The sequence below is a fragment of the Pezoporus wallicus genome, unplaced genomic scaffold (genome assembly GCF_028554395.1).
Source record: "Pezoporus wallicus isolate ANWC-B61680 ecotype Strahan unplaced genomic scaffold, APGP_CSIRO_Pwel_v1 contig_7545, whole genome shotgun sequence".
NCBI lineage: Eukaryota > Metazoa > Chordata > Aves > Psittaciformes > Psittacidae > Pezoporus > Pezoporus wallicus.
Window position 1 is genome coordinate 1,267,007 of NW_026642398.1, and position 27,686 is coordinate 1,294,692.

At 50.8% G+C, this 27,686-nt stretch overlaps 1 protein-coding gene across 2 annotated transcripts in view; it reads left to right on the top strand.

Annotated features, from left to right (window-relative positions):
• The first annotated feature begins 336 nt into the window (after window positions 1-336).
• Window positions 337-27,686, top strand: part of PTP4A3 (protein tyrosine phosphatase 4A3) — a 44,725-nt gene continuing 17,375 nt past the window's right edge. Inside the window, exon 1 of one of the 2 annotated variants that reach the window (XM_057429760.1) lies at window positions 337-439. The gene's annotated coding sequence lies outside the window, so the exon portion shown is untranslated. Of the gene's footprint in view, window positions 440-13,532; window positions 13,831-27,686 lie in introns of those variants that run through there. The other variant, XM_057429761.1, reaches the window with a different exon arrangement.

Genomic DNA, 27,686 nt, shown 5'->3' on the forward strand with positions numbered 1-27,686 from the left:
CGTCTTCATCATCCTCTTCATCATCTTTTTCATCATCTTCTCCGTCCTCCTCCTCCTCCCTTCCCTCCCGCTCACCTCACGCCCCCGCCTCCCTGCGCCCCCTCACCTGGCCCCGCCCAACCCCAAATATGGGCAAGACCCGTCTCTAGCCCCGCCCACCGCACAGCTCCGCCCCTCTCTCCACGCCCCTCCCTCCTTTAGCCCCGCCCCTTCACCGGCCCGGCCGTCTCTTCCCTCCCCTCCCTATTGGCTCCGCCGTACCACGTGACGCCGCGGCCGGATCGAGGGGGCGGGGCCGGGGCGGGCAGGGGGCGCGCGCGGGGCTGCAGCAGCTGCATGTGCGGGGCGCGGAGCGGGACGGAACCGAACGGGACGGGAGGGCTCGGAACGGGAACGGGACAGCGCGGAACGGGGCGGCACGGCCGGAGCCGGCGAGCAGGTCAGTGCGCGGGACGGGCGGCGAGGCGGCGGCGTGTGGGGCCGCCCGCGCAACAATGCGGGCGGGAGGGAGCCATGCGCGGAGCGAAGCGTGGGGCCGCACGGCTGCGGGGCGAGCCCTCCTTTCCTTCCTTCCTTCCTTCCTTCCTTCCTTCCTTTCTCCCTCCGCCGGGGAGGCCGGGAGCAGGGCGATCGCGGCGTGCAGGGGGAGGCCGCGCTCGGGTGCGCGATGCGGTGCCCCCCGTGCGCGGGGCGCGGTTACCCCGGTACCAGTCGGAGGGGGGGGGACACCAGGTAGAGCCGTGCGAGGCTCAGGAAGGGCACTGCGCGGTGCAGCGGGGCGGGGGTTGACGGGGACCATGCTGCGGTAGCCCCGGTGGGGAGACCACGTGCGATGCTGCGTTCGCCCCCCTCATTACAGGACAGCACCGGAGCACCCTGAAGAGCCCCGTGTCCCATTGCGATGCGCTCTGGGTGTGCTGCAGGGTGCGCATCATGGGCACTTCCATTCTCCGGGCGGCCTCAGCACGCTCTCAGCGTTTCAAGGGGCCCGGGGTAGGGGGGGGGGGGGAAGCGCAGAATATTCCCTGCTGTCCGGTCGCGCCATCCCAATGGACGTTTCCCACCTCTTTGCAGGGAAACGGCGTTAAACGCATGGGGCTGCTCTCGCTGCAGTTGCAGCAGTGACGGCCTCTCCTGTGCCATATTTGAGCGTGTTTCCGTTGTGCTAATGAGATTTAAGGGGTTTTCGGGAGGCTGGTGGGCCCCGTTGTGAAAGCAGGCGGGTCACAGAGCAGGACACCCCATGCACTGCCTTCCTCTGCCGTAGGTAAGGTGGATTTTGCATGCGACTGGAATTACTAATCCGAGCAATTAGCTGGAATCTGGCAAGTTTGTGCTGCTGCCAGTTTCCAGTTAATTCGGTTACGGCTTCATCCTTCTGCTCAAAGGAGGTGAAATGTAAACGGAGCGGCTGGGGCTGCTGAGTTGTTTTTCTGTACATACATCCTCCTTGCTAAAGGAGGATCAGCAACTGGATTAGGCCTTAATGAAGTTGTGTATTTATTGGAAGCAGTGGAAAATGAGTAGTGTGGATAAATGGGGCTGGTGACTTGTTTGCATGCTAAATCTCACGCGTCTCCCTACCCTGTTGTGAGCTGGATTTGAATTCCGTGGTTATAATGGTTGCTGATTGTTTGGTCATATCATTGCTAGTAGTGTATACTGAAAATGCTGCAGGTGTATTTAAAGCTGGGAGCTTTGTACACCCACCAATACTTACATACATCCAGGAACTTCATAGTGTGTTGTCACTAGGCTTCAGAGTTAACCACCCAGGCGCTGGCTGTTGCTGTGTTGCAGCACAGTTCCCATCATAGCCTCTGTGGGGGACATCAGATGCTAGTAGGGGCTGCCAAATCTGACACGTGGGCAAGTGAAGGAAGAGACTTTTAACCTAGTAAAAGCTCCAACCTGAAATCCATTCCTTTGGGAGGGCAATACTTAAACTTTCATGAGGCTGAAAATAGTCATGTCACTGGAGCGCTACCAACCTTCGTCCCATTGGCACTGCTGAAAGCTTTCATTATGATTGGTTTAGTTTTATTTCTGTGTGTGCTCAAAAATCACTCACTGGCTTCCATTTGAGGTGGTCCCTGATGAGAAGCATCCACTGGGATCAGCCTCTTGGATTTGACGGCAGAAGTGCCTTTAGAAATGTCAAAAAAAACACCCTGGCGTTTAGGCACGTTTCCAGCTTAATCATCCCCTGCAAGCAATGGAAATCAGTGGCTTGAAATCCAGCAGCACTTGATATTAAAATAGCAAACAGTAAACATTGGCTCCTATCAATAACTTTAATTACAGTTTGGGTTTTTGACTGGAATAGGCATAGGTTGCCATAAAGAAATACAGAATTGAGCATCCAGATGCGCTCAGCGGGGTGGTAGCACATCGTTGGACATGGCGCAACGGGTTTTTATAGCACAAATTACAATGAAAGAGGGGGTTTTAGCAGCGTAGCGTGCTGTTGTGTAAGGAAACTGCAAGCTTTTGGGCTGAGGCTGTGTGGTTTCTGGGCATTGTGTGCTGCAGCATGTTGGTGGATGGCGTTCCAAAGCGGCTTCGGACGGGGAGAGCAAGTTTGACCGCTCCAGAGCTGAACCCCATTGGGGTTTTTTGAACCATTAAACAAAATGCAGGGGAAGGTTTGAGTGTGCCACTGACAGACAAACAGAAAGCAAAAATAAACACCAAAAAAAGGGGGGTTTGGGTTTTCTTGTTTGATCAGTGACTGAGAAGGAAAGTGCCAGTCCAGAGGTGGGTGTGAAATCCCATGTTCGCTGTGCTCCAGACCTGGAAACCACAGATCATGGCACATGGTGGGGACACGCACATCTCCCCTGTGCATTTTATGTCTTCTCTTTCCCCCCTCTGACTGTACCCAAAACTAAAGGAGGGATGCAGCTCCCATTGCTCCGTTAAATGCTCATTTTTTGCCCAGTTACGCCACTTTGTGAACACGAGACGTGACCGGATTCCTGTGGCAAGGAGCCCTTAAGATTTCAACAGCTCTACCTATAAATATAGATGCCGTGAAAGGCAATCCGGCTTTAAAAAAAGAAAAACACACTCTTTTTTTAGTCCCACTGTATCTGCCTGACTTTACTGCAATGCAATGCATCTCCGGCCGGGTGGTGAAGACGAGGCAGCGTGAAGCCTTTGAGTGTCTTAATTTCTGATGCGAATTTATCTCAAGAATGGGTGCAAGCAGAGAAAAAGCATCCATTTTCATTGTCCAAAAGATTTTAGGGAACGGGATGGTGAGGTTGTATAGAGCAGCATTTGCAGAGGGATCTTTGCTTGGTCCTGGTAGGTCCCTGGGAGCTGCTGCGCCATAAGGCAATGAAGGATGGGAGAGGAATGAGCATCCTTTGGGTGCGAGCAACATCCCAGGTGAAAACTAAAGCAAATAAGCCCCTAAAATTAAATAAATAAAGAAAAAAGGCAGCTGCCACCTCGCCCTGGAGGTGTCTGGGCTCACCTGCCTGCTCTGATGCAACCAGGGCAGCTCAGGGGCCAGTTTTGGGCATGCCTAGGGTTGCCCAGGGACAGGCTGGTCCCGGGAGCAGGTACAGCGTGTTCTCTGGGTGCTCCTCCACATCAGTGCGACCCCCATCAGCCCCGTGGTGAGGTGATGGCCACTGTGCACATCCTGATGGAGAAAACCCCACTGCCTGCTAGGATATAGGTGGAAAGCCTAAAAGAGAAGGGTGGCTTTGCAGCGTAAGCAGTGCTTTATCTGCGCTTGCATGGCATGAATCCACCTTTGTGGCTGGAGCATCTTTGGCAGGAAGCCCTCAGTCACCTTGCGGTGCTTAAAGCCTGATGGAGGGGTTTAGGTGGAACACGGGGCTGGAAAACGGGTGGGAGTGGGGCGGGAGAACTGCTGCGTGTGCAGTTCGGGAAGTGCTGAGCCTGAGCGGGAGCTGCAGACGGGCTCCTCACGTGACCGTCTGAATTTCTGATGATTGCTGGACCACTTTGCCAACAGCCTCTCGGGCTCATCAGCTGCAATATCGCTTCTCCTCTTTATCCTCTGGGGTTTTATCCCCTTTTCTTCCCCACCCTGCCTTGATTTCCAAGCCGGAAAGCAGGAGGGGGTTGAACACAACACGGAGGGTGGCTGCAGCTGCGCAGGGTCTGCATCCAAATGGTTTCCTGGAAGGCAAGTTTTTATGGCTCTTTTCTTCATCTTAATATTTTTACTGTGAGTCTCTCTCTGTTTGGATGTCAGCTTCAGTTTCCCATGGCATCAAGTGGTCAGAGGAAAGGGGGGTGGGAAAGAAGGGGGTGAATGCATTTCGCATGCAGATCTCTGCAGCCGTATCGATGCTGAATGTGTTCCCTCTCTGATACTTCTCGGAGATTTCCTCTCTTGCGTCACTGCAGTTAATAAGATATTTAACGTGAGAGCTGGGGGCGATGTGGCGTGTTGCAAGGAGAAGGAATGGGGGGGGGGGAATGACAAGTTCCCGCACAGACTTGTGCTGGGGAAGATCCTATCAATGCAACCTTTCAGGCTGGGTTTGGAGTCAAACTGTTGCCTTTCGCCCTTAATGAACCTGACCTGGCTGTGTCTAATTGTTCTTGGTTTATTATGGCAATGATTTTTTCTTCTTCTAATACTGAGCCAAGCAACTCAATCCTCTGTGTCTGCTGCACTGACTGAGTCAAGGGCGCACACCTTTGTTATTTTAAGCAGATTGTACCTGCCTGGACTTTGAGTTTTAGTTTTTCCCTTTATTTTTTGGTCCCCTTTGTACTGCAGAGACTACTTGAGGGCTTTTTTGGGGTGATGTTGGGGTGACAGTGCAGATGCAGTGATTGCAGGGTCTTGTTGACTGTGTGCATTGAGTCCCTGTTGATTATGTCACCGGTTGATTATAGAGTTAATAAAGTGCCACCGTTGAGACCTTGACCAAAAGCTGTGTCCCTCCCTGCCATGGTTTGCAAGGCCAGCTTGTTGAGTTGGTCAATAAACCCTGTGAGCAGCACCCTTGGGAGTTCAGCACTGAAATGGGAACGCCTGTGTCCTTCAGCCCGCTCCTTGCCAAGTTGTTTTCCTTCTCCAGCCTGCCACTCAAACCCTTTCTGCTGTGTTTTTCCACAAGTGTCTTTCAAGCATAACAAGGAGAAGAAAGCCAGTGCAGGGCTGTGGGTGATGAGGGGAGGTTGATGCCTATCAGCCCAACACTTGCCTGTGGCTTTGGGGGCCCCCTGTGTTCCAGGTGACTTGGCTGCATGGTGCAGGTGGGTTGGCATCTGGTAGCAGTTGAGCATGGGGCTGCCTCTACCCACCACCAGAGCCATCCCATCTCTTCCAGGTCTACCATCTCCAGGGTTTGAGTCAGCTCTAAATCTACAAGATGTCCCCGTGTAGGTTTAGAGCAGAGAAGGACTCCATAACCCTCTCAGGACAATGGGATGGACAGGGGAGCACAAAGGTTTTGCAAGAGGAACAACTACAGCTGAGCTGGTGACATCTTCCAGTCTTCAAGCAGGACCTGTCACTCGCAGTCCTATTGCTACTTGGCTTGTCATCAGTGATTTTGCTCAATAACCTTTCCTTTTAGAATAAAATGCTTAAAAAGCAATGTGCCACCAGCAAGTTGGGACATTGGCTTGGTGTTTTGGAGCTCCCAGCTCTACTTTAGGTCTAGGTATGAAGCAGTGCAGTTGAGTGCAGTTTTTAGCCTTCATGGGTAAAGGGTCTTCAAAAATAACCCTTACCACATCCCAGCTAAGCAGGCTCATGCCCTTATTGCTGGATGTAGGAGGTCAGTTGTGGGCCCCTCACTACAAGAGAGACATTGAGGTGCTGGAGCAGGGCCAGAGAAGGGCAATGGAGCTGATGCAGGGCCTGGAGCACAAGTGTGATGGGGAACGGCTGAGGGACCTGGGGGGTTCAGTCTGGAGAAGAGAAGGCTCAGGGGGGACCTGATGGCTCCCTACAACTGCCTGAGAGGAGGATGGAGCCAGGAGGGACTGGGCTCTGCTCCCAAGGAACAAGGGATGGGACAAGAGGAAACGGCCTCAAGCTGCACCAGGGCAGGTTTAGATGGAGCTGAGGAACAATTCCTTCCCCAGAGGGTGCTCAGGCATTGGAACAGGCTGCCCAGGGCAGGGCTGGAGTCACCGTCCCTGCAAGTGTTTACACACTGTGGAGATGAGGCCTCAGTGCCATGGGTTAGTGGTGGCCTTGGCAGTGCTGGGGTAAAGGTTGGGTTCGATGATCTTAAAGGTCTTTTCCAACCTCGTTGATCCTATGATTCTATTTTCTCTTGTTTCTGCCATTCTCCATAGCTGCTCCGTGCTGCCCCCACAAAATGGGGCAAGGGGAAACGCGGGTGCATCTCGAGGCAGTCGCTGGCTCCAGCGCATATTCCAGAGCTGGGCGGTCGCCCAGGGCCCCCTTCATGTGAACGGGGTCAGCAGCTGGGAAATCACAAAGTGCCTCCCTGGTAATTCCCAGCTGCCGTTAAAGCGGCTTTAAAATAAATTCCCTCAAAGAGCAATTCCAAGTATTTGAGGGTTTGAACTCCTCTGGAGAAGGCTTTGGGAGCTGCCGGGTACCGCGCTGCTCGCTGGCAGAATTGCCTTGATTATCCCAACCTCTGGAATCGCTGTTTTAATGTGATTTGTGTATTATTGATTGTGATTTATATTAATGTGATAATATCTTTATTTAGTAGCTCAGTGTGCAACACAGTGGTCAGTGGGTGGGCAGGGGCTGGAGCACCTCCTGTATGGAGATAGGCTGAGAACACTGGGGCTGTTGAGCCTGGAGAAGAGAAGCTGCGTGGAGACCTCAGAGCAGCTTCCAGTGTCTGAAGGGGGCTACAAGGATGCTGGGGAGGGACTCTTCATTAGGGACTGTAGTGATAGGACAAGCGGTAACGGGTTAAAACTTAAACGGGAAGTTTAGATTGGATATAAGGCAGAAGTTCTTTACTGTGAGGGTGCTGAGGCACTGGAATGGGTTGCCCAGGGAAGCTGTGAATGCTCCATCCCTGGTGGTGTCCAAGGCCAGGTTGGACAGAGCCTTGGGTGACATGGTTTAGTGTGAGGTTCCCCCATGGCAGGGGATTGGAACTGGATGATCTTAAGGTCCTTTCCAACCCAAAGCAGTCTGTGGTTCTATGCAGTGGAGCGCTACTGGAAGCAAACCTTCTGTTAAACTGGAAAGCTGGCTCGTTGAGCACTGGGCTTGGTGCCCCTCACCATCCCATCATACCTGGCTATTAGTGCTTACCCAGGGGCACTACCCATCCGGGTGCCCCTCGCTGTGCATTCCTCTGCAGGCTGTGCTTGGTAACGTGGGCACAACAGAAAACAAACTGCAGCAAGCTTTGCTCTCCCAGAGCCCCTGAAGCTTTCTTTAAAGGGAAAAAAAAAGCCACTTTGGAGCAGTGTGGTCTCTTTTTTTTGCCTTCTCATGCTCATGAAAATTCTCATACCAAAGCAGTAACCTCCGCTGCCCCCGGCTCATTATTTCTTAAGGTGGCGTTAAGGGGGCATTTAAGGGAAAGCTTGTCCCAGCCACTGTGTCCCCTCCTTTCCTACACCCCGTCAGTGGCAAATTACAGCTTGCTTGATTGTGTGGCTGGCAGAAAAACGGGGTTTGGAAAACAAGCAGGATAATTTATGGCATGCCTAATTCCCTACCCTGAAAGGCTCTGGATGTCCTTGCGCTGGTGCTCCCCAGGGTGATGGGGGGGATGCATCCCATGGGGTGCAACCTGCTGGTCACAGGGATATCCCCATGAGGCTGGGTGCCCCGAGACAGGGACAGCCAAGCTTTTCCCTATAGGAACAGTGCTGGGCTCCTGCCAGAGTCCCCTCTCTGGGGCCCTGCCACCAGTGCAAGCGCAGCCAGGCTGAAGGCTGGTGATTAAACTCATGATCCAGGTCATCTCCTACCCCTCTCAGTGCCCCAGTGATAGGGATGCTGATAGCAGGGCCGCATCCAGGCAGGGAGCTTGCACTTTCAGAGAGGATGGGGATGAACTGAGCCAGTTTGGGGTAAAACCAACCTAGAAACCTCATGGCAGAGAGCATTTCCTCCCCATTCACCCTTTGTCGCCACTCCCAGCTCAAACTGATTTTGTTCATGGGCTCTCCTTTGCTCTGGCAGCTTCTTAATTAACTTTCTATCATTTTAAATACTATTTCTATCTACTTTAACTGCTGCTTTTTTTGCATGGACGTGATAGAGCTGCTTCCTGAGGTGGGAGACAACACATCTAAAGGGCAGGTGGGGAAACCTGCATGGGTTTGCTGTGGATGGGACAGCAATGGGTGCAGTCCCAGCCCCAAGTCGCACGCACTGGACCACACACTTAGTTCTCTCTCTCTATTTTTCTTTCCCCCTCCAAAATTAATCCCTCCAGCCCCTTAGGCTTCTTTTTTGTTGTTGTTGTTGTTGCTTCTCCCTGAATTCCTCCTAATTTGCAGGCTCACTGCCAGCATACAGCGCGCTATAAAAAGGGGGACTTGTTCTTCAAGCTTCCCTCCGGTACACAGCGCTTGCACAAATAGCAACACGCTTGACGAGTAGGTCTGATTCCTCCTGCTATTATTGAAATGCTCGTAGGGTGCTCGGGGAGTAGAGCCGCTGTCTTAAGATGAGCCAAGTGGAATTTCATGGAGGGCCCTGAGCCCAAATCCCAGCCGGTGTTTAAGCTCCTGTCAGCTGGAAAAATGGAGCTGTGCCTCTTTATTTCCCCTCCCTGTGCAGTTTCCCTTTCTCCTAGATGCTGTTTGCATCCCTCTGTACCCCACCAGCACAGGCGGGATGGAAGCTGTGGCAAAAGGCTCACATCATGATGAAACCCCAAGGCCACCACTGATTTCTGGCTGGTCTAAAGGCTGGTCCCCCCCTCTTCCTGTTACAGGCAGCTGCAATGCAACCCCCCTGCCAGCTTCCTTCTTAAAGCTAATGAGCCGTTTGACCCTGGCAAGTCCTCCGGGAAAGCTGCTGCTAGAGCCTTGCTGCTCACACGGATGCAAACTGCTCTCATTTCCAGCTTAAATTTATTTGTGGATGACTTGTACCCATTTGGCCTTGTTCTTTGTGTACTGGCTTTTAGCTCCGATGGCTTTTTTCCCTGCTCTGGTGTTTATTCTCTGGCAGGCTATACCGAGTGCCCTGGATCTGCCAACCTAAATAACCCCAGTGCTCCTGGTTGAGAATGGGTGTAAGGGCATCTAGGCTTCCCCATCCCTGCAGTGGAGAAGACAGCCCCAGTGACTCCGTTTGCAGCTTGTCCTCCCACAGACAGAGGAAAATCCATGCTGCTCCCTCTGACATCCTCACCAGGCATGGTCCCAACCTGCAGAAGGGACGTGCTGACCACCCTCCATGCTGACACAGGTTCTCAGATTCGAAGCCATCACCTAATTTTGTTAGCATTTGCAATGCAAAAGCCATGTTAGCATAGCAGAGGATGAGGTGTTTTATCCCTAATGCAGCCTTCAGTAACACCCTTCCCTCTCCTTTCATTTGACACCCTTGGGTAGCAGTGTAACCACTCACACTCCAGCCCCGTTAATCTCGTGCTAATCTCAGCCCTGGACTTCTGAAGCAGGAGTTTCCTGTGCGTGGCAGTGCCAGGCCCTTTGCTTGGATTTACAACACTTAAGTTCATCCGAGTAAAACATACACATGTGTATTTTACCACTGATCCCCTTTTGGCTGTGTTGGACCATCGAGGATGCAGTATCTTTTGATTAAAACCCTACCAAGGGGGCTTGAGGCTTGGTGCTGGTTTGCCCATCCCAATTTGGACCCCTACCTTCTCCTTGACAGGCAGAGCTCAGCTGATACCTTTGATGGAAGGAAATCACAGAACCATGGAATAGTTTGGGTTGGAAGGGGCCTTCAAAGCTCATCTAGTCCAACACTCTTTCAATAAGTAGGTACATCTTCATCTAGATCACGTTGCCCAGAACAACATCCAACCTGGCACTGAATGTCTCCAGGGATAGTGCCAAAAATATACTCTGGGTGCCATCATTCACCCGCTCCTTATTTCCTCCAAGTTTTCCTTTCGTTAAGAACCTATATTTGTTCACGTTTTTTTTCACCCTGCCCAATCTCAACTGCATCAGCGCGTGTCCATTTGAGGCAGGATTTGATATTCCCCTGCAGTGTCCTTCCGTCGTGCCATGCCCTTATTAAACCACATGTAAATTGGCATCATTGAGGAGGAGCTGGGCCCTGCGGTTATTAGCAGGATTATTCTCATCTGTCATGGTTTCCAGTGAAGCTGCTTGGCTGGTATAACACACTAACACTTGTCTCCGCTGTCAGGGAGAGCGATGCTAATGCGGTGCTGAGGATCAGCAGCAGATAACTGGGAGGGAATCAGCAGATCCCATCACATCTTGCCATATTAAGTGATTTTTGACCCTGAGCTCCTCTTCTCCAGGCCTTGGTTGTTTAACACATCACATTGGGCATTCACTTCTCATCCTTAGTGTTTTCCAAACAGCCTGTGGGCTCTTTTGCAGCCCCAGCACAGGAGTTCATTGCATCGGTGATATTGCTGGTTTTGCTCTTTGCATTGGGTTTTCTCGCTGCCTAAATCAGCATCCATGGCTTCCAGCACTTATGGTGGGTGCAGCTGGGCATTTTCTCCTTGTAGTCGATCTTCCTCATTCCTCTCGCCTCATTTATTTGATTTCCTGCTGTATTTAAAGCCAGGGGTGGCCAGTGTGTGTGTTTTGCAACCTTCTGCTCCTGTTATTCATTTCTTAGAAATGAAGGGGAAGGAACCACAAGCAATAAAGAGCCTGAGGTTTGAGGACTTGGCTGTTTATTTGTCAAAGCTAGAAATGCAGTGACTGAAGAGGACAGGAGGAAATCCTCAGTGCAAATGGGCCTCAATTAAATTCAGCCTTGCATAAGTCAGAACCCTTTGAGGGGGGCATACCCATAGCAGCTATGGGTATGAGGAGGGGGATTTCCTTCTGCTGCGGTTTCAGATGGAGGCGTCACTGCTGCTATTACTGAAAATAACATCTTAGTTTTGCCTTTTGGACCTTATTTTTCTACCCCTTCAAGCTATCTTTCCTACATCATGCCCAGCCAGCGATAGTGGAGCAGCGGTGCCCATCTCAGTGGTGTCGTGGCACCCTTTGCAGTGGGATTGCATGGGGCTGATGGTAAACCAGCCCCAGGGATGCGAGTGCAAGGAGGCTGAGGCCAGCTATTAACTGCTCTACAGAGGGGATGAGGAGCAGCAGCATGGCTCAGATGCCCAAACCAGTGATACTCGGAAGCCCCAAAGGGACAAAAATAGGTGACTGGATCATCCAAGAGGGTTTTAGGACTTTAAGATCTCCTTCCTCGGAAGCAGCAATTACCAGATGAAAGGGAATGTCTTCAACCAGGCGTTTTGGAGCATCTGGTTTGAATTGTGCACGTTCCTTTGGGGAAGCGGGGAAGGCTCTCATTGGGTTGGTGGCTGGGCAAAGCAGAGGGAGTCCTTCAGGGGATATGGCTGGTTGCTTATGAAACACATTTTGACACCAGGAGCCATTTCCACATCTCTCCTCCTTTTTTGCACTGTGTTGTCAGTAACTTCCCAAAGTGCTAAAGCCGGATTCCTGGGAGGGCAAGGGGCTGTCTCCACACAAAGTGCTGTGTGTGGGGATGCACATGTGGTTTTCTTTCTCCCTTTTGCCCCTCCTCGCTACAGAGGAGGCATTGGCATGTAATTACGGCCGGCTTTAATCCAGCCAGACCAACTGTCTTTCTGGCAAACGCAAATACAATAGGAGCCAAAGGTTATTGCACGCCCTAAATAAAACCATTACAGCCCCAGGGCCTCACCCAAGCCCAGTAAAGCCTCCAGGATCAGCTTGGTTCAGTTTTCCTCAGCCCAAAAGACTTGGTTTGATGGAAATGACCCATAACTTGGTGGGTTTTATCAGTTTCCCCCCTGTAAAGCCACCTGCATGCTTGTGGCCACTGTGGCACCTGCAGGAGCACCACATCTGGCCGATGTTAGTGAGCCCAGTGTAGGATGTGCTTGGTGCAGGGTTTTCATGCCAAAATGTTTGGTGGCTTTAATTGAACCAGGAGTGGGTGAGGGCATAGATGTGCACCACCAGCAGCCCAGCACATGGCTGTAACCAGTGTCTTCATGAGCTGCTCGTGAGATGCAAGCTGATGTCCTGCCCCCTGTGGGATGGATGGAGATGTCAGGTACTCCTGACAAGGTCCTGCTTGGCCTGGAGGAGCCACCCAGGAAGCAATGCATCCCGCTGGGCTTTTATTCCAGCTAGTGGCCTTCTTGGGCCTTGATAGACTGGAGAATTGAGCAGAGAGAAACCTAATGAGGTTCAACAAGGGCAAGTGTATGGAGGAGGAACCCCAAGTACCAGCACAGGCTGGGGCTGACCTACTAGAGAGTTCTTCAGTTGAGAAGGACCTGGGAGTATTGGTAGATAATACTCTACAAGGCTGTTCTGGGGTGCACTGGGAGGAGTGTGGCAGGAGGTTGAGGGAGGTGGTCCTAATGGTGAGGACATGTCTGGAGCACCGTTCTGGGCTCCTTAATACAAGAAAGACAAGGAGCTATTGGAGAGGGTCCAGTGGAGGGCACAGGGATCCTCAGGGGTCTGGAGCATCTCTCTGATGAGGAAGGACTGCTGGAGCTGGGCCTGTTTAGTCTGGAGAAGAGCAGACTGAGAGGGAATCTCATCAATGTAGATCAATATCTCCAAGGTGGGTGCCAAGAGGAGGGCGTCAGACTTTTCAGTGGCGCCCAGTGATGGGATGAGGAGCAGCAGCCATAAACTAAAGTACAAGTTTCACCTCACCAGAGGGGCCCTTCCACCCCTAATGATTCTATGACCCTGTAGTGCTCTGAACTGGGATTTACTCTGAAGCCTGGGGGATTTAACATTCTGTCCATGAGCAAATACAGCCCAAAGTGATGGCAATGCATGACCTCAACCCAAACCCCAAGAAGAGCTAAATATTGCATCCTACTGAGCATGCTGTACCTTTTGCTCCAGTGTCCACTGTGCTGCAGGGACCAGCCAGCTCAGGGTGGAGGTATATGGTGGGAAAGGCTTTCTCCTCACCACCCAGTTTAATTATGGGTGTCTTGGCATTCGCAATGTGATGGTCACTGGTCCTGCCCCCATCCAGGGCTGCTTTGTCCAAGGAGGAGGAATGGTGTTTCACAACCCGTCTTCCCAGGCTCCCACAAGATTACTGGAAGGAGAGGAATGTACCGGGGAAAATATCCCAACTGCTGTTAAAAGGCACAAGCTTTCTCTGCCCCTTTCCGGGTTGGCCATTCCTCCTCATTGGCAGCACCCCCTGGAGCCAGCCCCGTGTCACCTCCTTATGTCACCCTGGGGTGCCTTTGCCCTCCTGTGTGCAAATAATTGCAGTTGTGATAAGCAAGCTCTCGTATGAAGAAACTCTTTGCTTTTCCCTTACGGTGCTCCTAGGACAGAGCTCAGGCAGAGCTTTATATCTGGACAATAAATCTCCAGGCTCTCCAGAACACACCCTCCACGCGAGGCACTAATGCCTCTGAAATAATGGGCCTACCAGATGCTTGTTCTGTCTGGGTGAAGAGCGCGCCAGCCAGAGGCAGCATCTGTAAATCATTTGCCAGGAGAGCCCAGGGAGCCTCAGGCAAATCCCTTTTGGCCAAACCTTTCAAATCACGGGGAAGGTTTCTGGGCTACCTGGAGCGGAAGCATCTGTGAGATGCAGCATCCTGTGGTCCTGCGGTGGAAGTTGCATCCCACATGTGGGAGATCTTCTTCTGAAAGGCATCAAATCCTTGTCAGGCAAAGGCTAAGGTAGCCCATTTTATTGATCTTGCTCTTTGTATCTGCTGGTGCTTCAACATACTGGGAGCATTGGATGGTGAGATGTGGTTCTGCGCAGTGGAGGGCACTGGGGATGCTTGGATTGGTTTTGTATTGGGTTATTTCACCCTGGATGTGGAAAAGGCTGGAAGTGGGGATGGCTTTCTGTGGTGTGCCCTCTCTGTTGAGTCTTCTTTCGGAGCTCCATAACCCCAGTCTGTGTGTTTGCCTCCAGCAAGAATAATATCAGGTTCTCTGCAGAAGATCTTGTTTTATTTAGGGGTGATAGCTGCGCTGTTGCACTCACCCTCATTTCTCTCCCAAGCTAATTACAAGCCTCTTGGACTCTCTCAGGCAGCTTTGGCAGGTGCTTTGCTTTTCTAGCTCCAGTGCCGAGGAGCCACAACCGTGAAGCCTTTCCCCAGCTATTAGAAAGCAGTTACTGTCCTTGTGCATCTTTCCATTGCCGGAAGCTGGTAAGTGGATGGGTCCTACACAAATAAACTTCTCAAGGGCAGGGAGTCAAAATATCCCTGGGCTTGTCTGGTGGAAAAAGGTTAACCAGTGTGAAGCCTGCGAATTGCTGCTGACCTAACTTGTTGACAAAATACAGTGTTATTAACTGGAGTTGCAGGCAAACTGCTTGGGGCTGTTTAGAAGCGGCTTGTCCATCACGAGGACTGAGATCTCCATGGGAGAAGATCTGTCTGGCCTTCGGAGATGCCCCTAAGGTCTTGGCCATGGCTCTGCTTTGGGGGTTTGTTGCTGAGGATGAGCTGTGCCGGGGTCTCAGTCCCCACAGTGACCACATGAGTGTGGGGATAAGCTGGCAGTGGAGCTGTTGCAGAGAAGGACAGGAGGAGCCCTCCCTCCAAGAAGTCAGGTACCAGGTAGCTCCTTGAGAAAGAGCTGAAATGGGCTCTGTTGATGTAGTTGAGCATGTCCCTGCTCATGGCCTGGGGGTTGGAACTAGATTATATTTAAAGGTTCCTTCCCACCCAGACTGAATCGTGTCATGGCTAAGCATCATTGCCTGGGCAGGAGCAACAACTTTATGATGAAGGTGAAGTACAGGAGTGTGACTGTGTTGCTCCGAGCATGATCCTAAATCTCAGCAGCTGCTGACGGCTGCGTTGGCATTGGAGACATAGGTCAATGCAGCAGTTGGGCATATTGTGGTGCCCAGTGACAGAACGAGGAGCAGGGGCCATAAACTAGAACACAACAAGTTTAACCTCAACATGAGGAAGAACTTATTACACTGAGGGTGGCAGAGCACTGGAACAGGCTGCCCAGGGGGGTTGTGGAGTCTCCCTCTCTGCAGACATTCACAACCCTCCTAAGCACATACCTATGTAACCTGCTCTGGGTGGCCCTACCTTGGCAGGGGGGGTTGGACCTGATGACCTTCAGAGGACGAGGCTCATTGAACAGATGATCTGCAGAGGTCCCTTCCAACCCTAATGATTCTGTGACACTGTTGCCCTAGTGTGGGCAACCCTAATGATTCTGTGACACTGTTGCCCTACTGTGGGCAACAAGCCCCAGTGGCTTGTTGTAGTCTGTAGCAGGGCAGTGGTTGGTGCATGGCCATGGGTTCCATCACAGCACTTCACAGAATCATAGAATAGGTTGGGTTGGAAAGGACCTTAAGATCATCCAGTTCCAACGCCCCCTGCCATGGGCAGGGACACCTCACACTAAACCATGTCACCCAAGGCTCTGTCCAATGTGGCCTTGAACACTGCCAAGGATGGAGCATTCACAGCTTCCCTGGGCAACCCATTCCAGTGCCTCAGCACCATCACAGTAAAGAACTTCTTCCTTATCTCCAGCCTGAACTTCCCCTGTTTCAGTGGGAACCCATCACCCGTTGACCTATCACTATAGAGAAGAGCTGCTGTTGTGGTAAGCTCCAGAACCAGCTTCTCCTACCACGGCTGGAAAGCACCAGCAGCTCATGATGAGCTGCTTACTCCCCTTGACCTGGACACGAGCAGAAAGCCCTCACTGGCTCTAACCCAAGACAGAAGCTTTGGGAATGCTCCTTGACAGCACGACAGCAAACACTCATCTTGAGCATCACCAATGCTGGGAGGCTCTTGCCCAACAAGCCCGCAGTGAAGCCCATCCCATTGCAGGAAGAACTTCCCTTGGGCTGCAGAGTTTCCTCACTGGCCTGACTGAGTATGCTGGAAAGCACCCTTGGTGCGTGCCAGGATGGTGGAAATCCATCTGCCCACAAACAGACCTGCCAGTGCGTGTCCCACCATGCTTTAAGGAGGTGGATAGCACCCAGTGGAGGTAGGCAAAGGGGCTGTGCCTCAGTTTTCCTAGAGAGCTGATAATCACCTCCAAGGTAAGGTCAGCCTTGGAGTCACGTTTAGGAGAGGTACTGATAGAGGTGAGAGATGCACCTCAAGGGATGCCAGGTCCCTGTAGCCAAACAGCTGAAGTCCCCTCTCTTGGGATGCTCAGCTTGCCTAACTCAAGTTGTGCTGTGCAAACATGACCTGATGGAGTACTGCATCCAGCTCTGGAGTGCTCAGGACAGGAAAGATATGGACCTGTTGGAGAGGGTCCAGAGGTAGGCCACAGAAATGATCAGAGGGATGGAGCACCTCTCCTATGAGGAAGGCTGAGAGAGATGGGGTTGCTCAGCCTGGAGAAGGCCACTTTATTGTGGCCTTTGAGTACTTAAAAGGGGCCTATGAGAAAGATGGGGAGAGACTTTTAGCAGGGCCTGTTGTGATAGGACGAGGGGTGATGGTCTTAAACTAAAACGGGAGATTCAGCCTGGATGTGATGAAGAAATTCCTTACAATGAGAGTGGTGAAAAACTGGCACAGGTTGCCTGGAGAGGTGCTGGATGCCCCATCCCTGGAGACATTCAAGGTCAGGCTGGATGTGGTTCTTGGCATCCTGATCTAATTGAAGATGTCCCTGCTCATTACATGTGGATTGGACAAAATGAACTTTGGAGGTCCCTTCCAACCCAACCCATTCCATGATTCTGTGATCCATACACGTGTTCCTCTTGTGCAGCTTCTCAGCTGGGGTGAAGTGGCCTCAGGGATGTAGCAGTCCATGGGCAGGAGTTCGGAGCAGCTTGACCATTGCAGAGCAATCATGGCAAGCGGCCCGTGTTTCACAAGTGGGGTTTTCCCATCAGGCTCTCCAGCTGCTATAAATAACAGGAAGTGTTTTGTCATTTTCTGCTCCGGAGAAGGTCAGGAGCTGGATGCTGTGGTCTTTGGAGCTTTAATGAGGTCGAAGATTTATGTGGTATACCCAGAAGTCCCCCTGGGGCAGCCTGCCGGGGGCCATTTGGCTCCTTGGATGGAGGAGCCAGCCTTTGACAGAGTTACCTTAGCCACCCTTTAGATGTCAGGTCCTGCTAAATCCTTCACGTGCTCCTCATCTCTGAGGCTTGATGTTGCAGCAACCAACTCTTGGGTTGCTGCAGAGCCTGCTTACAAGAGGTTTGAACCATTCCCTGTCTGCAGGGAAAGCTTCTACTGTGGATGCCAGGATCGACACAGAGACACCAGCCAGTGGTAGTTGTTGGGAGCTCATCTTGCAGCTTCCCTGACTCCTCAACACTTGGTATATTCCACTTACAGTGGGCAAATGCCTTAAAGTTTCCTTTTGCCTCCTCCATCAGGGAAGCTGGTCCTTCCTGAATCCCCCCGGGGGTGATGGACCAGCTCTTTGACTCTTGGGTGGTTGGTCTCTCATGGCCAGACCATTGTATATACCATTGTCTTCCTGCACAGGGGAACAAAGAGTCCCCAACAAGTGGCACAAGACTTCGAGCAGCCCTCAGTGCAAACTGATTTTCTAGCTTTTATTCAAATGTGAGTATTGGACTTGCAGTATCCCCCCAAACCAAACAGTCAAGCTTTAGGTGAAGCTCTGCCACCTCCATTATTGGGGTATGCTCCTTGTGCTTGTCTCCTTCAGCTGGTAGGATGCTGCCAAAGCTCTTTAAGGTGGTTGCCCTCCATCTTCTTGCCAAGGACTTTGCTTAACACCGTGGTGCCATAGGTGGTTGGAAGGGTCCTAAAGCATGAAAACAGTCTCAGCAGAAACAGATTGAAATGACCTGTTTCCAGTGCAACTAATGTAGGCACACCAAGGAGTTATCCTACCGTACCTCTTAATTTAGGGAGGTGACTGCCCCATGCTTGTGTCAGAGTGAATATAAGGGATGGGGAGATACCTGCAGAAGTTGGTTTGCTCCACACACGTGGAAGCTGCCCTTTCTCTCTGCTGATTAGAGAGGAAACAAAGTGCAAAGCCTGCAGGGTACTTGTCTGGGTCTAGCTGCCATGGAAGAAAGTCATGCACACCTTCTCTGTCTGGTGGCAGCAATGGGTCCCCTTGGGGTCGTGTTATATTCCATGTTATATCCCCACTTCCTCTCCTCATGTTTTGCCTGGCTTTTGCTTGCCACAGGATGGAAACCCAACAGGTAAGTGGGAAGATCCATCCCCAGGACTTTGCTCAGACATCTCAACAGCTTTCCCAGGTCTTGGAGAGCTGCAAGCATCACATCTGTGCCGCCTGTATCCCCCGCAGCCATGCAGGGAGCAGAGCCACTGTCTGCCTCTCTGCTTCCCCAGCAGATGCAGGAATGCTTTGATGTCCCTTCCCTGGCCCTGAGCTCCTAGCACCAGGATTAACCACTAGCCGGACCCCTCCACTGCCTCCAAATACATCTAAACACAGGGAAGCCCCGCTCGGAGGAGTCCCGGCATTCCCCTTTTGTGGAATAGGGGTTAAAAATAGCTTCTCCCCTTGCACCTGCCCTTCCATAGCCAAGACTGATTTATTTTTACAGCCCCTGTGCTTGGCTCCTCTCCTGGGGCACAGAGGACAGGGACGAGTAGATAAATGACCCATATCAATGCTGCAGAGAAGGCAGGCAGCATGGGAAGTCCTCTCACTGCACATGGGTTGCCATTCCCACCCTAACCTCTCCTTCCTCTTTCTTCCCAGGCAACTGGTGGAATCGCCATCCTTGGAAGTGTTCACAAACCATGTAGGTGAGGCCCTCAGTGCCATGGGTTAGTGGTGGCCTTGGCAGTGCTGGGGAACGGTTGGAATTGATGGTCTTAAAGGTCTTTTCCAACCTGGTTGATTCTGTGATTCCATGATTCTTATAACCTCATGCTTCAAATCCAAGACAGAAATGCAGCTGCAGGGATGGCTCTTGGGAAAAATACAGGATTATGCTCCTTTTTGCGTTTTTAGATGCTCCTTCAAGGGACAAGAAGTCTGCAAGCATTGAAAATGGAATTGTGTGAGTGTTACGTCGGTTTCTAAGGGGGTTAGGGTCCAAGTTAGCATCCCCTGTGCAGGTCTGAAGCAGCAAAGGAAGCATGGCTTAGCCCTGTGTTTGTTTTTTACACATTTCATGAGCTTATTTTACTACATTTCAAACTTATTTTAACACGCATGTATTGCTTTTTATACATTTGTCTGAGGGTTTTTTTTTGTTTTTTATACATTTCATGAGCTTTTTTTTACTACATTTCAAGCTTATTTTAACACACATGTATATAAGAGCAGGCTTATTCCTAAGGCAGAATAGCCGCCCTGTGTCCTTACCTGACTTAACTGTCAAGGAAGCAGCTTTTTCTTTACTTTTCACAAGCAGAGTTTAAAATAACCCCCTGTTTTGCTGTGTGCCAGTGAATCTGCCCAAGAGGAGGTCAGGGCAAGGTCTTGTTTTCTGACTGTAAAAAGCTTATTTTGCTTGTTTATGGAGCTTCCTCTTAGCAGCCGTCATTTTAGGTTAATCTGTTAATGACAGCTATAGGTAAAAACAACCTCATTTCTATCCCCCAGAGTGCTGGCAAGGCTGCATTGCCAAAATCCCGAAGTACCCAGGCTTCCCAGCAAACAGCGTTTGGGAACTTTCCATCAGTAAAGCAGGATTTGCTGGGTGACCCATTCAGTCCAGGTTCTTGGCAAGGATTCTGGCTTCCAGTCCTCCAGGGGAATACATGAGAAAGCCTGATCTTGGCATTTTCTGCTTGCCCCAGGGGAAGGATTTCATTCTTTATTCTTGAGTTTAAGCATATGAACTGGCAACGCACCAGCCCCGTGGCAGGGAGGTGAAGCGCACCTTATGATGGTGCTGAAAGGATGCAGGTCGATGTTGAAGTATGATGAGATGTTGGAGAGGGACTCTTCATCAGGGACTGTAGTGATAGGGCAAGGGGTAATGGGTTAAAACTTAAACAGGGGAAGTTTAGATTGGGTATAAGGAAGAAGTTCTTTCCTGTAAGGGTGGTGAGGCACTGCAATGGGTTGCTTTGGGAAGTTGTGAACGCTCCATCCCTGGCAGTGTTCAAGGCCAGGTTGGACAGAGCCTTGGGTGACATGGTTTAGTGTGAGGTGTCCCTGCCCATGGCAGGGGGTTGGAACTGGATGATCTTAAGGTCCTTTCCAACCCAAACCATTCTGTGATTCTATGATCTTAATGGCAGGATGGGGAGGGTGAGGAGAGCCCCAGGGAGCTGCTAATTTGCATGAGAGCAAGGTGAAGCTTCGACTGTAGGACAGAATTCATCTTGCACAAGGCACATGGGTCTGGTGGGTATAAACATGAAGACCTAGGCGGCAGGGGGGTGAGCAGTTGCCATTTATAACCAGGAAGGAGCTGAAGCAGACGTGGGTAAGGGATGAGTTTCCACACGGAGAAGCTGTAAACCAAAACCCTGACCACTGGGGGTTATTTAAAGACTCCCACAGTGTTTCCTGCAATGGGAAGGTGCTTGGCCCATGTTCAAGCTGGGCGACTGCTCCCTGCAAAGCCAAATAAACAGCAGCCACTTGAACTTTCCACTGTGTGGGCTCGGCCAGATGCCTTGTCCCTGGGCTATGACAGTGTGCCATGCCTCAGATGGGCTTTGTGGACAAGGCTTATTGAAGCATTCAGGGCAATGACCATGTCTTGGGGTTAAAAGCTACTTTTTCTGTTGCATGAAGGACCCCAAGGGAAGAGTTTGGTGGTGCTTGGAGCTGAGAAGGGGTATCTGAGAAGGCAGATCTGTGTCTCCAGAATGGGCTGGGATGCCCTATATATGGGTCTGTGTCCTTCAGTGACCCTGGGCAGGGCAAAGACAAAGGAAATTATATCCTTTAATGCTAGACATGTACTTTAGATGCTAAGTTTCCTGAGAGGAGCACAATCCAAGTAGCCAGGACCAGGAATCTTGTCTGTCTATCAAGGCATGTCAGGGACGAGAGAGTGTGGTGATTCATCTACTGGATGTCCATGCAGGTGCCAGGGCATCAATGGTGGGATGCCCATGGTGATGCTTCCATGAAGGTGCCAAGGCATTGATGGTGGGATGTCCATGGTGATGCTTCCATGAAGATGCCAAGGCATCAATGGCAGGATGTCCATGGTGATGCTTCCATGAAGGTGCCAAGGCATCAATGGCGGGATACCCATGGTGATGTTCATTGCCTGGGGAGGTTGAGGTGGTCCTTTCCACCTTCAACCCTTCTGTGACAGTTGGTGTGAGACATTAGGCACTTGCCTATATGTATTTTAGTGCTGTTATTGAGTTGTATTTAATATGGTGCATCTCTCTCCCCATTCCTGACCCTTCCCTGGTGACCTAAGATGTTGCAGCAACTCCCATGAACCCTGCGATGGATGGATGCTCCATCCCCACATCCAGCAGCAACCCCTCAGCCTGGGAACTTTTGCAAGACTTGGCAGCGGGGCCATTGCAGGAGTATTTCACACAGGACCCAAAAATATTGCTGTCGGTACAGCATCGCTCGGCCTGAGTGCGGGGTCAGGTCCCTCAGAAATCAGACTGTTGACGAGCAAGCTTGAGCGTATTAGACCGTTTTGTCTGATTTTTCTTGGACTCCAAAGTTTCCAAGGGAGCCAAGAAGCTGACTGCTCCTCTTGTTGACTTTGCAGGCCAGAAATACAGCCGGGTTCAGTGAAAAAAGGAAGCTTGAGTTCTTGTATTGGTATAGCAGAGAAGGGAGGAAGCTCAGTTTGGGAAAGCTCACATCATAGAATCATAGTAGGTGTCCACTTCAGACATAAAAGTCTAAGGTGGTGTGCTCCAGCTCTGCCACCTGCACTTAAGATCAAGGATACTGGATGATTGGATATACAGAAGAAGTTCTTTACTGCAGGGGTAGTGAGGCACTCAAATGGGTTGCCCAAGGAAGTTGTGAATGCTCCATCCCTGGCAGTGTTCAAGGCCAGGTTGGACAGAGCCTTGGGGGACATATGAGGTGTCTCTGCCCATGGCAGGGGGGTTGGAACCAGATGATTTTAAGGTCCTTTCCAACCCAAACCATTCTGTGATGATCACTCAGGCACAGGGCAACCCACAATATCCAGCTCCAGGTCCAAAATCATTCCATGACATCCATCTGGATTTCTAGCAAAGAAGCAAATCCAGGGGTATTTCTCTCAAGCAAGGTCAACAATGGGGCCATGTGGGCATTAGGGAGTGCAGATACCATGCAGATACCATGCCAGTACACATCAGCATTGACTGGGATGAGAATGCAGACTTGAGGCAGGAGCAGAGCATGGCTTTAAACTGCAGATGAACTGTGTTTGAGATGTCAGTGAACTCGAAGCAAGCCCATGTTTCGGGCCAGGCTGGCCGTGAATCAGCTCGGGAAACTGAAAGGCGAAACTTTCTGACTTCAGTTCAAGTTATGAACTTACAAACTCCCCAGTTATCTGGTTTAATGGACACAGGCCAGAGACAAACAGTGTTCGAAGCGAGCGTATGGGGCAGCTTCCTGAAAATGAACTCATTGGAAAAGGCGGGATTTGGGGACTGAAAGTTTGACTCAGAATCTTGTGTTTTAACAGGCTGGGTTAATTCGACATGAATGTATCTTGCTGTGGATCCCTGAGCTGCTCTTGAGCATCCTCCATCCCTTTACTGCTCATTGCTAAACTGTAGGAGCGTGATAAATCACTTCTAAAAATGAAGGTTGAAGAAAGTAGCACATTTGAAGCCCATCTAAATGATGGCAAATGTGCAAAATGCTTTTGCTCAGGAAAGCCACATAGCCTTACTCTTTTTCCCTCATAACAAGCCTGGGCAAGTGATGATGGGCAAGTGCAGGCAATGGGGCAGCCCATGGCCCGACTTTGCTATTACATTTTGGAGTGGGGTTAGAATAGGGATTTCCCATGTGTGGGTGCAGTTTTTATCGGCACATCTTAGTTCTGTGGGATTTTTACAGATGCTGTTCCAAAATAAGGCTTCTTGCTCTCTGTTTCCCTTTATAACACTGATTTATTTTCTCTATTACTTTATAAATGGCTCTATGTTCCCCACAACTGTCTTCAGGCATTAAGCAAATCGGAATATATATGCCTGCAGCTCTGCTGGAGATACAAACACAGAAGAGGTGTCACACATGCAGCGGGGCAGCAGTTCCTCCCCCGAGCTGCTAAAATTGGCATCTGCTAAAGTTAGCAGAGGTCTCATTGAGCTGCTGTTGCTTTATTGAAGTGGATAGGCCAGGGACTGGGGTTTTATCAGTGCCTTGGCATCGAGGGATGCATCCATGGTCCCAGCTGCTAGGAATCGTCCTCATCCTTTTGGGGCTGTGGGTGCAAGACAGGGGGGATGCTGGCGAGTTGGTGGTACTGTCACCAGCTTTGGAGGCAGCAGTGCCCATGATGATGCTCCTGCCCAGCTCCTGCCTGCAGTTGTGCTGGTGAAGTTAATCCAGAGTTAATGTTTGTCAGTTACCAAAATCTCCTATTCCTACCCCTGTGCGAGACTCATGCCAGTCTCTTGGGTGCACACCTGTGGCTAGTGCCCCTCTGTGGTTGAGTTAGGTGAAAGCTTCACTGGTGTGTCATAGAATCATAGGATGATTCTATGGTATAGGTTGGAAAGGACTTTAAAGACCATTTAGTTCCAAACCCCCTTGTAGGGACACCTCACATTTAGACCGTGGCATCCAAGGCTTTGTCCATCCTGGCCTTGAACACTGCCAGGGATGGAGCATTTACCACTTCTCTGGGCAACCTGTTCTAGCACCTCAGCACCCTCACAATAAAGAACTTCTTCCTTATCTCCAACCTGAACTTCCCCCGTTTCAGTTTGAGCCCATCACCCCTTGTCCTATCACTACAGTCCCTGATGAAGAGTCCCTCCCCAGCATCCTTGTAGCCCCCTTCAGACACTGGAAGCTGCCCTGAGGTCTCCACACAGCTTCTCTTCTCCCGGCTGAGCAGCCCCAGTGTTCTCAGCCTGTCTCCATATGGGAGGTGCTCCAGCCCCTGATCATCCTCCTGGATGTGATGGCCTCCTGGACATCCATCCCAATGCAGATCACTGCAGTCCTGCAGGCTTGCAGAGGCTCAGCCAGGGAAGATGTGGGTCCAGCTTCACTGGAAAGGTGAGTCAATGTCTCCAAACCTTCACGGAAACCTCTTGGGAAGGTCCCCAAAGTCCTTCAGGTGCCACGGTTGGGTGGAGCAAATGCAGCAAATGAGTAGAGCTCAAGGGAAGTCCTTCTATTGTGCTTCTAGTAAATGCCTGCCCCGGGCGAGCTAATGACAGTGGAGAGGATGTACTCCATCTGATGAACAGCACTTACTGTAGATCTGGAAATGGGGTGGGAAGTGTTTTATCATTAAGCTGGTAGAAGCCAATGCCAGGGAAATTCCCACCTGGGAACATGCAGTGGAATTTCTCACCATTTCTTGGTTTTTAATTACAGCATTCATTTAGCAGCCTTGGCTGTCTGTCCCAGTCCCTGTGCTGCCCACAGGGCCATGCCAGTACTCCTCCTGTTCGCAGGAAGAGAGACTGGGAATGAATCAAGCTGGAAATGATCTTTTTTTGCTTCTTTTCTTGGTATGAATTCTCCCAAAGTGAGACCAGCCCCTGGGTGCCTTCACCAAGGTGGCTTTTGGCATCTCAATGCCCTCATGCCTTGTGCTTGACTTTGCACTGTAGTGGATGAGCCCTATGTCCTGTCTGTGCTCCCTTGGGCTGGACAGCAGTGGGACAGCCCATCCCCGGGCAGGTTTTGCTGTTGGTTGTCATGTGTGGTGCCAAATTCAAATTATTTCTGAAATAGCAAAGCATCCTTTGTGCTGGCTGCTGAGTACTTGATGCACAGCACCTATAGGGCACTGAAGAAACATAGATTCATAGAATGGTTTGGGTTGGAAGGGACCTCCAAAGTTCATTTTGTCCAATCCACATGCAATGAGCAGGGACATCTTCAATTAGATCAGGATGCCAAGAACCACATCCAGCCTGACCTTGAATGTCTCCAGGGATGGGGCATCCAGCACCTCTCCGGGCAACCTGTGCCAGTGTTTTACCACCCTCATTGTAAGGAATTTCTTCATCACATCCAGCTTGAATCTCCCCTGGTTTAGTTTAAAACCATTGCCCCTCATCCTATCACAACAGGCCCTGCTAAAAAGTCTCTCCCCATCTTTCCTACAGCCCCCTCTTAAGTACTGAAAGGCTTCAGTAAAGTCTCATGAAGTCTTCTCTTCTCTAGGCTGAGCAGTAGTCTTGTTTTTCTGCTAAGATAGTTAAAATAGCACAGATTTCAGCATGGAGCCAGGTGTATCAACAGGAATGTGCATATTTTGTTGCTTCTCCATACCACAGGAGCTTATAACAGGGGAAATGATAGAGCCCTAAATCATAGAATCAACTGGGTTGGGAAAGACCTTTAAGTTCATTAAGTCCAAATGTTGCCCCAGTACTGCCAAGGCCACCACTAACCCATGTCACTGAGGGCCTCACCTACATGATATCTGAATACTTCCATGCATGGTGACTCCATCACTGCCCTGGGCAGGCTGTTCCAGTGCCTGAGCACCTTCTCAGGGAATGAATTGTTCCTAATCTCCAATCTGAACCTCCCCTGGAAAGAGGCCATTTCCTCTTGTCCTCTCGCTTGTTACTTGGGACAAGAGACCGACCTCAACAACCCACACCAGTGCTGGGTATTTTGCGCTCCTGCCATGTGTCTATAGATCTTCCTCAGTGTTGTGTTTTCTGTTTGCTGTAGTCTGGCTTTTTAGGAAGTAGCAGGAAAAAGAAGGAGAAAAATCCTCCCCAGGTGCAGCCGGGACAGGATGCTGATGACCACTGGCTACAATGCCCCATGATGTACCTTTGTGAAGCCCACGACAGCAACTCCATCGCAGTTGAGATGCTTGGAGTACCACTGCATTGGAATGAGACTCTCTGGGTTTGCCTCTCTTGTGTCTTTGTGTGAGGAGCCTTTTTCTTGCACAGCAGCTTTGGCTTTTTCCTTGTTATTGGGGTTGCTTTTTTATTCCTCTCTTCTGCCTTTCCCCCACTGAGAGATGTGCATCCCCAGAACCATTTACTATCATCAGTAGCTGGCTGTTGGCTTCATCAGCAATGTTAAATTTGGGCTTGCAGCTTAATTTGCCATGGGAAACTTGTTTGCTTTCAGCTTGATGAGAGCCTAATCCAGCACAGCAAGGGTAGCCAGGAAATGCCACCCACACCAGGGTGTCAAAACGCTTCTGAAACCATCCTGGAGCAGGGAAACCAAGCAGAGCCGGAGCAGCTTTCGTGTCTCCAGGCCATTAAAGCTTACCCCTGGGGCTGGGGAGGATGTGCAGAGCACGGATGAAACACCGCATCCTGCCTGTCCCGTCCCTGCTGAATCCGGCCGTAGGAGCTGAGGAAGTTTTCCTGCTTAGCAGGGTGGGGAGGCTTCAGATCTCAGCCTTTATTTCATTTTCAGGTGATAAAAGCCCAGCGTGTCTGAGCAGCCAGCGCCTTCAAACGCTTCCCTTGCTGCAGGGAATTTGCATTTCCCTAAAGGTAGCACCAGCTCTATGCAAATATCCCAATGAAAGGAAGTCAAAGCCAAAGCATGTTCATGAGTAAGCGTTCCTGGGCATTTCTGGAGCAGTCAGGTGCTTTCTTGCAAACCTCTCAGTGTTTCATAGAATCACAGAATGGTTTGGGTGGGAAAGGACCTTAAGATCATCCAGTTCCAACCCCTTGCCATGGGCAGGGTCACCTCACACTAGACCATGGCACCCAAGGCTCTGTCCAACCTGGCCTTGAACACTGCCAGGGATGGAGCATTTACCACTTCTTTGAGCAACCAGCACCTCACCACCTCACAGTAAAGAACTTCTGCCTTAGATCTAACCTGAACTTCCCCTGTTTCAGTTTGAACCCATCACCCCTTGTCCTATTGCTGCAGTACCTCTCCAGCATCCTTGATAAAGATCCTTGATAATGATAAGGAGTCCCTCTCCAGCATCCTTGTAGCCCTTTTCAGTTACTGGAAGGCTGCTATGAGGTCTCCATGCAGCTTCTCCAGGCTGAACGTGATGCCAAGGCATTTGTTGGCGTTTATAAAGCCGCTGCCCAAAATCCTTCTTGTGAATGACACGAATAGGATTCGATGGCTGTTCCTCCTAGGTATCAAAGGCAGTTCATTTAAGTGAAAAGAAGCCCTGGCATCTCCGCAGTTTGCCATCAATTCTTTTTTAGCTGGTTCTGCCTCAAACAGCATCCGGGAGCAGCCTTGGCATCCAGAGCATCACTGCGTGGCAGCTGAGGCTGTGATTTAAAACGTGCTCATCCGGAGTGCCAGTAGCCTGCTTTCTGCTTCTGGTTTGCAGCCCAGAAGGAGAGCGGCTTGATTGGAATGGGGGAGCCTATTTTTGCAGTCTGGGACCACTTCCCAGGCTGCAGCTTTGTAGGAGTCTGGTGTTAAGGCATTTTCAGCCCATTTTTGTAATGCTCAGTCCTTTTCCAGCATGGTGTTTAAATCCCTTGGTTAACCTTGAATCCAGGTTG